The following is an 11768-nucleotide window of genomic DNA, read 5'->3' on the forward strand; positions in this document are numbered from 1 at the left end:
CAAAAGGAGTGCAAAGCAAACAACCGTTCAGACTCCGATGCACAGATCAGGACTCAATAAGCTGCGGCCGGGATATTTCCTGACACTTCCACAAGTGAGTGAGGAGAGAGAGCGCCTCGGGGTGTAGCATTATGGGCAACGATATTTCCCTTCCAACGGCCGTCCATTAGTCGGGTCATCTTTGGACCCCGCTCAGAAAGAATACTTAATGTTTGAGCTGCTCTCCGTGGACGGCCCCTCACTCCTCACCATACGCCTCGCTCTGCTCTTACTCAAATGAAAAGTACCATTGTTGGGAATTAATGTTCGAAAAAGACAAGCGGGGGTGGAAAAAAAAGTAAAGAGGAGGGGGGGTCTTGATTTTTACAAAGTCCAGGACTCCAGAGCTAAGGAGAAATACCCTTGATAGTTGATTTTATGAGCGGTTTGAAGTCCTTGTCTTGTAATAATATATAATGCCTGCCGGGTCATCTGCAGTGAAGCGGCGGCCGTGACCTGGGGGGGGCCATTACAGACAGGCATCAGCGGAGACCCCCCCCCTTCGGGTCTGAACTCTCCTGACAGTGCGTATTACTCTGCTGTCAGGGCCCCCCCCACTGCACGGGGCCAAAACCTGCAACTTGCTGATGTTTGGCTCTCGTGAAACTGCGGAACATTATAAATCTAATAGGGAAAAACACCTTAAAAAATGGGGGGGGGGGCGGTTAGTGGTGTGTAACTGAGTAGATTTACTCAAGTACTGTCCCTAAGTACACTTTTCAAGTCAGCTAGTGTCAGCAGAAAGTAATGCAAATAATAATTCCAAAAATATGCAAAAAAAAATATATATGTTAAAATATATTTTAAGATCATGTTTAGTCATCTGTTTAGTCTGTACATTGCTGTTTTAGTCTGCGTTCTTATAATTAGTGTCTACACTGTGCCTATTGAGCTGTGTTGAGCGATGTGGGGCAAGTCCCTTTCTCTGCTGTCAAAATGAATGGGTGCTGTAAAAACTACACTGCGCATTCTCAGAGTCTTTTTCTATTCAATGTGTGCGGCAAAAAAAAATGATCACCAGTGGGGCAGTGTGCTGGCATCCCCACCAAACGTCATCTCATAATTCAGAGAGCTGATTGGCTGTAAGTACGTGTGCCGCGAAAAGTGTAGTTGTGAAGAGGAGACGAGAGAGAGCAGCGTAGCGATTAAAATCAGTAAAACGGAAAGAAAATGAATGAAGTTGACAATCTACTTCAGCTTTGGTAAGTTCATTTGATGTCATATATTTTGTTGATCTTCTGTGTTTTGCCTATAGGCTATTGCTCTGCTGGATCGATTGATATTTTGACCTCAGTGATGAGTGTCTGTGTTTTCCTTATACCCCCCCCCCCCCTCTCTCTATCGGAACCATGGATAGCCTACAGCTATTTGTTTACGTGTTTAAAAAAGCACCAGAAGCTTATACACATCTAAGTTGTTCGTGCCCCACCACTTTTGTACATATAAAAACGCCACTGCCCTCCACTACATGTATTTAATACCTTTAGTTACGCTAAGTTAGTTAGTAAATTCACAAGCTACCCTGCAGTATACAAAGTCATTCAAACTAGCTGCACCTTTACCAGCTTTGAGAACACTTACTGCTGGAAACCTGACAAACATATCGGGTTGTTTTTAGGTTTGGGTATGCTTCTCGTTTGCAATTTGTTGATTCAGCTAACACTCTCATAAAGCATGGCTCTCTCACTGTGAAGGTGTTTGCCAGGCAGATGGAGGGTATTTGGATTGGAACACTCCTACCTTTCTTTTTCTTTCTGGCCACTTGTAGCACACCCCACACCCACCCAGCTAGCTGACAGAAGACACAGTGACTCGTTCTGACAGTAAACGTATGATCGCTGTTTTCAATCCTAATCCTCGCAGATTTATTGGTGCCTTCCTCTGTGTTCATCCTGTTTTTTTACTCCCCATTCTCCTGTTCACCCCGGGCAGGAACTTATAAAGCTTTTACAGGGTTCAGCAGCCGTTTATTAGCTCCAGCTGCCCCACTCCATATACTTTTATGGGATAGTAAGGATCTTCCTCCGCAGGTCGCCGTGTTTCAGCAGCAGCCATCAGGCCGGGTTATGTAACCAATTATAGCTGCTGTGGAATCCAATTGGAGAAGGTTAAATCAAATGGGCCAACCTGTCCTTTTCATGTGTATTTTCTAATAGTTTAATGGTATAATAAACTCTGTGACAGAAATCTAAATGTGGATTATAAAAGTGAAAGGGTGATTCAGGCTGGGAATCTAACAGCAGTTTAGGCCAACCTCCACACATTCACAGCAGACATGATGTTGTAAAGATTTATTTCAAATGCTGTGGGTATTGTGATCTTATGTTTATTTAAATACCTCGATTTATTTGTATTTTATCTTTTTATTGCTCATTCTTAGTTTCAGGTCTTATGTTTGTATAAACAGTTTTTTTTATTTATTTATTTTATTCTTAAATGTTTGAACTGTCACGAAACCCAATTCGCTAAATAAAGTGTTCTGAATCTGACTGATCGAAGGTTTGAGTTGCTTCATCTATTACAGGTGTCCTGTGGCTTTTCTTAAATACAAATAAAAGAGATACTAACATTCAACTGTTGCACAACAAAATGCAATATGTGTGTCGCTGAGGTGTAACAAACGCGACAACCACATTTATTTTCTCATAAAACATTTGCAAAGTAGATTTTTCTTCAAAGTTTGACACCTGCATTATTAACATCCATGTTAACAAGACATTATTTTCCTCACCATTTGTTCTTGGTGCGTTGTAGTTGTTACCAAACCCGTATGAATGGTGTTATTTACTATATTACATTACAGGTCATTTATCTGACACTTCTATCCAAAGCAGCTCACATGCAGTAGACGTGCCTGCAGGAGAGATTTAGGGTTAAGTATCTTGCCCAATGACACTTCAATATGGTGACTGAAAGGGCTGGGGATCCAACCACTGACCCTCTGATATGTATACGCCCATTCCCTCCCGGAGCCCCAGCCACCACTATATATATATATGTATTTATATATCATATTTGTTGATAAACAGATAGTTCCTACCAAATCCCAACAAATTGCATCACTTCAGTCAGGAAAGATGATGATTTGGTTACGATTAGGGAATATGTAAATGCCTCCCAGTTTTGACTCTTTACTTCAGCCGTATAAAACCAAGACCATCATATTTCCCTCTGTTTAGCTGTGCCCTAAAGACTTGATTTAGTCGTACACTGAACATAACATCCAGAATATGCATCAGAATATTGCAATAAACTGATATTTTTTTTAATGACGTAGGCAATATATTCACATGAGTTTTTGAAATCCCGTTTTGGTTTGTATCAATTCCCAGAAACAACAAATATTTCAGCTGTAAAAGTCTTCATGGCTGACAGGCTGTGGAGGGGAGAACTTTGGAGATGTTTGATCTGCAACAATATGAACCGACAGAGACCTTTGTATCAAACAGTTAGCCGCAGCCTCACCAGAGCCTGATTACGTGTTTATGGGTCTGTCCTGGTCTTTGTTCTGCGATGATTGTGTATTTATGTGTGTACTTCTCTGTAATCTGGCGGTGGATTACATCACACCCCTGCGGTTTTTCAATTACCCCAGTGACAGGCGGGGGGGCGTAACGACCTGTGAGCGTTGGGTTCTGCTCTTTGGCTCCGATGGCCCGCCGTAAACCAGTTTGACTCTGGGTGTCTGTCAGAGGCAGCCTGTATTTACACATAACTCAAACAAGCACCCTGTGTGAGGTATTCTGGACCCCGCTGACGGGATGGAGGGAAGAGCCCTCCTCCCCCAGCTGAGACATGCTAATACCAGGAGGCTACGCTGATGGAAAAGGATAATACAGCAATTTCTTTGTCAACAGCCCGGCGCGGATGATGTTGAGTTGTTGCGTTTGGAGGGGAATTTCTTATTTTCCTCATCAATGCTAACGCCCCGGTGCCCCAGAAATAATTCAGTGAAGTGGTCCCATTTTGATTCTATCTATCCCCTCCCATCCCCATCCTACTGATTTGTAGGTAAATCATGGCTGTCAGTATAGTAGCAACCCTGATTAAAGTTCAGGGGTTTAATAGATCATTTTAAATAACCCCCAAATTACTCCCCTCTCCCCAGCGATCCACCTGGACCCCTGCCCTGGGTGCATGGCAGTCTTCAGCCGTCGCAGGGCCAGCCAAGTCCAGCCTCGTGGTTCCTGCCTATTCCCCCAGGACGCTGCTGCAGGCCTACACCAACATTCTCAGCTGTGTTCAATCTGCTCTGAGACAAGCTGGCTATGAGAAAATGCAAAGGGAAAAGGCACTTGTGCACACAACACACACACACACACACACACACACACACACACACACACACACACACACACACACACACACACACGGGAGGAGAGACATGGAAAATCCTGGACAGTTAGCACACTTTGTCCACTTGGTTCAGCTGGAATCTGTCTAAAAACACCCTGACACACACACACACACACACACACACACACACACCCACACACACACACACACACACACACACACACACACACACACACACACACACACACACACACACACACACAGCCTCCACCCCCCAGCTCCCCGGGCGACCGGAGTCCGTTCCAATTAATCGTGTTTAACCATTCTAATCACACTTTAGCACATTAATCCTATTTTCGATCCAAAACACATCTGAGACGACCGGCATGTGGCCTGCTGATTTTTTTTTTTGTATTGCCACCGCAAATCAGATGGAACCCAGAGCCGGCTGCACTCTCACTGAACTTGGACTTTCAATCTCCTTTTTTTTCCTTCTCCCCTGCTCAACTCATAGGTAGAATTTATAGCATGACGCTGATGCCTTCACTCAAAATATGTCCCTGCAGAATTTAACAATTACCTCGGGTGAGGTAATAAGTTAAAGGCTCGGTATGAGGAAGTGCACTTTCTCTCTTGATTAGGTTGTATTATTTGTATCATGTGGACACGGTCCCAGTATCTTATCAGTTTGACATCCTAAGTCACTAAGACAGCCAGATCATTTGAGCACAATCCATCTGTCTGGAGCAGCCCTGGTCGTGATACTGTATCTACACTCTCCTTTAATTCTCCTGGAATACATTTGAGCTGTATCATTTCACTATGGATCATCTGGAGGCCAACGGTTATCAAGCAGAGGGAGGTTGTTGTTCTCTGGAATTATGTCTTTGGGGTCTTGCAGGAAAAAAAGTAGTGTTTTTTGCCTTATTGGAGCATTTTTCATTGGCAGCAGTGGACGTGTTCAGCGCCCCCCAAGGTTCCCCCTGGAAAGCCGTCGAAAAATCACAGATCTAACGTCTCCTGGAGCTCTTAAAAGCGTACAGCCGGGGGTCCTGTAAAAGGTGCTGGTGCAACGATAATTGAGCTCTGCAAAGCAAACACAGCGTCAGAAATGGTTGAACTAAAGACACTAAGTTAGGAAGAAAGGCATGTTTTCTCTACATTTACGCGCCTAATAAGCAAAGCAAACAGATATTTTTATTTTTGTATATACATGTATGTATGTGTATGTGTATGTGTATGTATGTGTATGTGTATGTGTATGTGTATGTGTATGTGTATGTGTATGTGTATATGTATGTGTATGTGTATGTGTATGTGTGTGTATGTGTATGTGTATGTGTATATGTATGTGTATGTATATGTGTATGTGTATATGTGGGTATACATATTCTTTATTTCCTTATTTATTAATTTTTTTTTAATTATCTTTTACATTACTTTATTTTTACCTATATATGTATTTATTTATTTATTTACTTTACTATGTAGGACCGGGGGGAGGGAAAAATATAGACTGTATAAATGTAACTCATTCTGCCTGACTCAATAAAAAAAAATATACAAATAAATACAAATAAATGTAGTATAATGATAAAAACCCTCACACTGTGATTTAAAAATAAATAAATGGTGTTTTAATGGGCAACTCTCTTACCGCCGGTAGAAGGCAACAGACATTAAGCTCATTTAGTTTTAGAGTCGACATAAAGCTGGCAAAGAGGGATACTCATAGGAAAACAAATGGCTGAGTAAACGGAGTGACATCACTGAGTCCCAGCTCAGCATGTGGGTAGAGTGATGTAATGGGAGCTGCCCGCCTGCTATTGACTCCTCTAACCTTGAAGCCAAATACCCCCCCCCCCCCCGCCATTATGAACCAGCACCAGCCACAGCTCCCACAACATGTTTTAATTAATCAAATGTTCATTAGTATACAGACTGTTGGACAGGAAATACAACTTGTGATGGCATGACAAGTCCTTCTCTTAATGTGGCTGCTTAACATCATGGTGTGAAAACAGACATTAATCCAGAAGGAAGTGGGAGGGCAGGCGCTGCGAGTTCTGCATAATCTCTTGTTAAACACACAGGAGTTAGTCAGAGTCAACAGCTTCTGTCCTCTGAGGTCAAACTGAGCGCTGCACACAAACAGTGGGATGGATTATAATAAGTACCAGTGTTCTGTGTAAGGACAAGTACACCTAATGCCAGCATATCAATGCTAGGATTGGTTTTATTTATATATCTGGATCATATTTATGTCAGCTATAAAACAAACTGCATGATAAAACCAAAAGCACAAGTCCACCATACTTAACAACCAAATGCATTGTGTGTTACTGCCTGACAGAATGATATGTCAAAGAATTGTTAGATGTTATGTCTGACTTTCTGTGCCTTCCAACAGCATAACTGTGGAAAAATAAAAGAAATTCTGATCGAATACTCCTATCATTAAAATGTCCCTATTCTTCTCATGTTCAGGTGTATATCAGTATGTAGTGTCTCTACTTTAAAGAGTCCTCTCCTGCTGATGTTCAGGTGTATATCAGTATGTGGTGTCTCTACTTTAAAGAGTCCTCTCCTGCTGATGTTCAGGTGTATATCATTATGTGGTGTCTCTACTTTAAAGAGTCCTCTCCTGCTGATGTTCAGGTGTATATCAGTATGTAGTGTCTCTACTTTAAAGAGTCCTCTCCTGCTGATGTTCAGGTGTATATCAGTATGTAGTGTCTCTACTTTAAAGAGTCTTCTCCTGCTGATGTTCAGGTGTATATCAGTATGTAGTGTCTCTACTTTAAAGAGTCCTCTCCTGCTGATGTTCAGGTGTATATCAGTATGTAGTGTCTCTACTTTAAAGAGTCCTCTCCTGCTGATGTTCAGGTGTATATCAGTATGTAGTGTTTCTACTTTAAAGAGTCCTCTCCTGCTGATGTTCAGGTGTATATCAGTATGTAGTGTCTCTACTTTAAAGAGTCCTCTCCTGCTGATGTTCAGGTGTATATCAGTATGTAGTGTCTCTACTTTAAAGAGTCCTCTGCTGATGTTCAGGTGTATATCAGTATGTAGTGTCTTTACTTTAAAGAGTCCTCTCTTGCTGATGTTCAGGTGTATATCAGTATGTAGTGTCTCTACTTTAAAGAGTCCTCTCCTGCTGATGTTCAGGTGTATATCAGTATGTAGTGTCTCTACTTTAAAGAGTCCTCTCCTGCTGATGTTCAGGTGTATATCAGTATGTAGTGTCTCTACTTTAAAGAGTCCTCTCCTGCTGATGTTCAGGTGTATATCAGTATGTAGTGTCTCTACTTTAAAGAGTCCTCTCCTGCTGATGTTCAGGTGTATATCAGTATGTAGTGTCTCTACTTTAAAGAGTCCTCTCGTGCTGATGTTCAGGTGTATATCAGTATGTAGTGTCTCTACTTTAAAGAGTCATCTCCTGCTGATGTTCAGGTGTATATCAGTATGTAGTGTCTCTACTTTAAAGAGTCCTCTCCTGCTGATGTTCAGGTGTATATCAGTATGTAGTGTCTCTACTTTAAAGAGTCCTCTCTTGCTGATGTTCAGGTGTATATCAGTATGTAGTGTCTCTACTTTAAAGAGTCCTCTCCTGCTGATGTTCAGGTGTATATCAGTATGTAGTGTCTCTACTTTAAAGAGTCCTCTGCTGATGTTCAGGTGTATATCAGTATGTAGTGTCTTTACTTTAAAGAGTCCTCTCTTGCTGATGTTCAGGTGTATATCAGTATGTAGTGTCTCTACTTTAAAGAGTCCTCTCCTGCTGATGTTCAGGTGTATATCAGTATGTAGTGTCTCTACTTTAAAGAGTCCTCTCCTGCTGATGTTCAGGTGTATATCAGTATGTAGTGTCTCTACTTTAAAGAGTCCTCTCCTGCTGATGTTCAGGTGTATATCAGTATGTAGTGTCTCTACTTTAAAGAGTCCTCTCCTGCTGATGTTCAGGTGTATATCAGTATGTAGTGTCTCTACTTTAAAGAGTCCTCTCCTGCTGATGTTCAGGTGTATATCAGTATGTAGTGTCTCTACTTTAAAGAGTCATCTCCTGCTGATGTTCAGGTGTATATCAGTATGTAGTGTCTCTACTTTAAAGAGTCCTCTCCTGCTGATGTTCAGGTGTATATCAGTATGTAGTGTCTCTACTTTAAAGAGTCATCTCCTGCTGATGTTCAGGTGTATATCAGTATGTAGTGTCTCTACTTTAAAGAGTCCTCTCCTGCTGATGTTCAGGTGTATATCAGTATGTAGTGTCTCTACTTTAAAGAGTACTCTCTTGCTGATGTTCAGGTGTATATCAGTATGTAGTGTCTCTACTTTAAAGAGTCCTCTCCTGCTGATGTTCAGGTGTATATCAGTATGTAGTGTCTCTACTTTAAAGAGTCCTCTCCTGCTGATGTTCAGGTGTATATCAATATGTAGTGTCTCTACTTTAAAGAGTCCTCTCCTGCTGATGTTCAGGTGTATATCAGTATGTAGTGTCTCTACTTTAAAGAGTCCTCTCCTGCTGATGTTCAGGTGTATATCAGTATGTAGTGTCTCTACTTTAAAGAGTCCTCTCCTGCTGATGTTCAGGTGTATATCAGTATGTAGTGTCTCTACTCTAAAGAGTCCTCTCCTGCTGATGTTCAGGTGTATATCAGTATGTAGTGTCTCTACTTTAAAGAGTCCTCTCCTGCTGATGTTCAGGTGTATATCAGTATGTAGTGTCTCTACTCTAAAGAGTCCTCTCCTGCTGATGTTCAGGTGTATATCAGTATGTAGTGTCTCTACTCTAAAGAGTCCTCTCCTGCTGATGTTCAGGTGTATATCAGTATGTAGTGTCTCTACTTTAAAGAGTCCTCTCCTGCTGATGTTCAGGTGTATATCAGTATGTAGTGTCTCTACTTTAAAGAGTCCTCTCCTGCTGACGTTCAGGTGTATATCAGTATGTAGTGTCTCTACATGTCTCCATGCTTTAATGTTCAAAAAGCTCTTTCTTTTTCTCATACTGCCTGTGCTGCAGCACCTCTTTTCACCCTCTGTCTGAAACCAGAGCCCAGTCTGCTCTGATTGGTTAGCTGGCCGGTTATGTTGTGATTGGTCAACCACTTAGAGATGTCCCGCCCCAAAAAGCAGAATAGGGCCTCTTTAAAGTTTAGTTATTTTTAGATAGTCATGATTTATGTTCAAATATAAACTAAATTAAGATAAGGGGACCTACAGTAGGTTGTTAAAATTAAAACATCGAGATTAAGGTAAGGAAATGCTCGTGGTCATCTTTAAACTAATGTAGAGCTGGTAAAAGTGTCCGTCATAAATAGTTTTTCTCAGCTCAAGATGGTGGGGGGGGGGACTAATTGGCTAACCTGTATTTGTGACGAAATATTACATAACATCTCCTGATCAGGTTATTGGTTAATGTATACCCATATTTGCATTTTTGAGGGGAATTACAAGATGATTGTACACATTCACATTATGTTCAGAGTGTCAGTACACTTAACAACTGAGGTTTAAATACAAGTTTGATGTTAAAACTCTGAACACTGAATATTTGTGAATATATATCTTAATGTTCATTTGCCTCTATCCTCTATCTCATTTGCAGTTCCAAATGAGAATAAATTAAGGCACTCACTTAATGTTGGGGAGATGCCAAAATTCAAATTTTAAATGATCCAATGTAAGAATACAAGGATATACTGCATTAGCAGTGTTTTGTTGGATTGTGGCAGTGTTTGCAGACATCACAGAGACACTCGTGTACCCTGTAGTCGCAGTGTGCTGGACATTCTCTTATGCTGTCTGTTCATGGGTTGTTGTTTTGGGCAGATCCCAGGCAGTGTGTTTAGAGACTGCTGCTGACCCTTTGCTTCACTTGAGCTTGGACTCGGGACATAATGCCCACTGGAGCAGTGCTTCTGCAAATGCTCAAACACACAGCCGCTCTGTGGTATGGAATCTGGCCTCTTCAAACAAACTTCCTCTAAAATATATTCTAAATCGCATGCTGCACTGAGTCATTCCGATAGAAACAGATTTGGTGACCCTTGTTTGGTGTCACAGCGGGGGAGAAAAGCAAGTGCTCACTACTTGTGGTTTACTTGAAGGAGACCATATAAACGACCAGGACTGGCACAGTCAGCCCAAACCCTCCGTCCCTGCCAGGACATCCTAAACATCAGTTTTCTTTGAGATTATCATAAATCTTACTGAAAGACTGAAGTCAACCGCAAGCAATAGAACAAAGGCTTGCTCAATTCAGGACACAAGACGGTTTTACTGTTACAGTCTTACTTGGTCAGGTATGACCAGCTAATGGAAGCTAAAGTTAGGTAATGTTGTGTAATATGGCAATCTATTGATTATGCTTGCACAACAAACCTACAATGAACCCTTCTGACATCAAAAACGACAGACCTGAACACGCTGTCTCTAATCTTCTTACCTTTATAAGAACCATATTTTCGATCCACACCGGTCTGGTTTCCACTGAGACTGACAAAGCAGGATAAGATATGTAGTTATTTCACTTTATTATTATGGTTGTATCGTGCATGTGGTCTATTTATTTGATTAATTATTATCACATTTGTGATTTTTTTATTAAATTTGAACACCATTCACTTCTGTACTATTCAGTACAATGTAATCGTTTGTATCACAGTGACAGTGCTCCAATAGAGAACATCAGACGAGAGACACTGATTGGATTTCAGAGGAAATGTAGATCAATCTCACTCCATCTTACGGGCAGAGGGAGATTCATGCAGAACATTACTGACAGCTTTAATGTCACTCGGCCATTTAAAGGGGATGATGTAAAATGCTCTGCACTTTCTCAACTCTGACTGTGAAATATGTGTGAGCTGAGAAAGGTTAAAAGCATGCTAGACTTTCCCACTCAGCAGCGAAATAAGCATGAAAAAAGTTTTATATTAACTTAACACATGGTTTGAGAATGACTCTTTGTTTCCTCCCTTTTCCACAGCCACCACTTAAAGCCGTGCAGAATAAATAAGCTGGCAACACGAGGAAACACTGGAGAGACAGAGTGTGTTCTCTGGAGTCGTGCCACTGCCTGGTTGTCAATGAGAATGTAAGTAGGCCACAAGTGTGAGCAATCACTGGAAATTATACGCTTTTAGAGGGATTTGGTATAAAGGTATTAAGCCGGCCTGAGATGTTTGGCAGCCCAAATCGATGGGAATTATATTCATGGACATGATGTGCACCGCAACTGCGGCTTCTTGTCAATTCCATCGTATTGCACATTTTCCGACTGTTTGTGAGTGTATGAAGTGGATCCCAGCAGATTGGTGTAATAGGATAAATGTGGCTATGGAGTGGGTTTAGGTCCGGTGAGGGCACCACATGGTAGGTGGGATGGAAACTCTACCCTTCAGCCCGTCTCCCTTTCCCAGTGCCTCCGCCTG

Source organism: Trematomus bernacchii, unplaced genomic scaffold (assembly GCF_902827165.1).
Source record: "Trematomus bernacchii unplaced genomic scaffold, fTreBer1.1, whole genome shotgun sequence".
Lineage (NCBI taxonomy): Eukaryota > Metazoa > Chordata > Actinopteri > Perciformes > Nototheniidae > Trematomus > Trematomus bernacchii.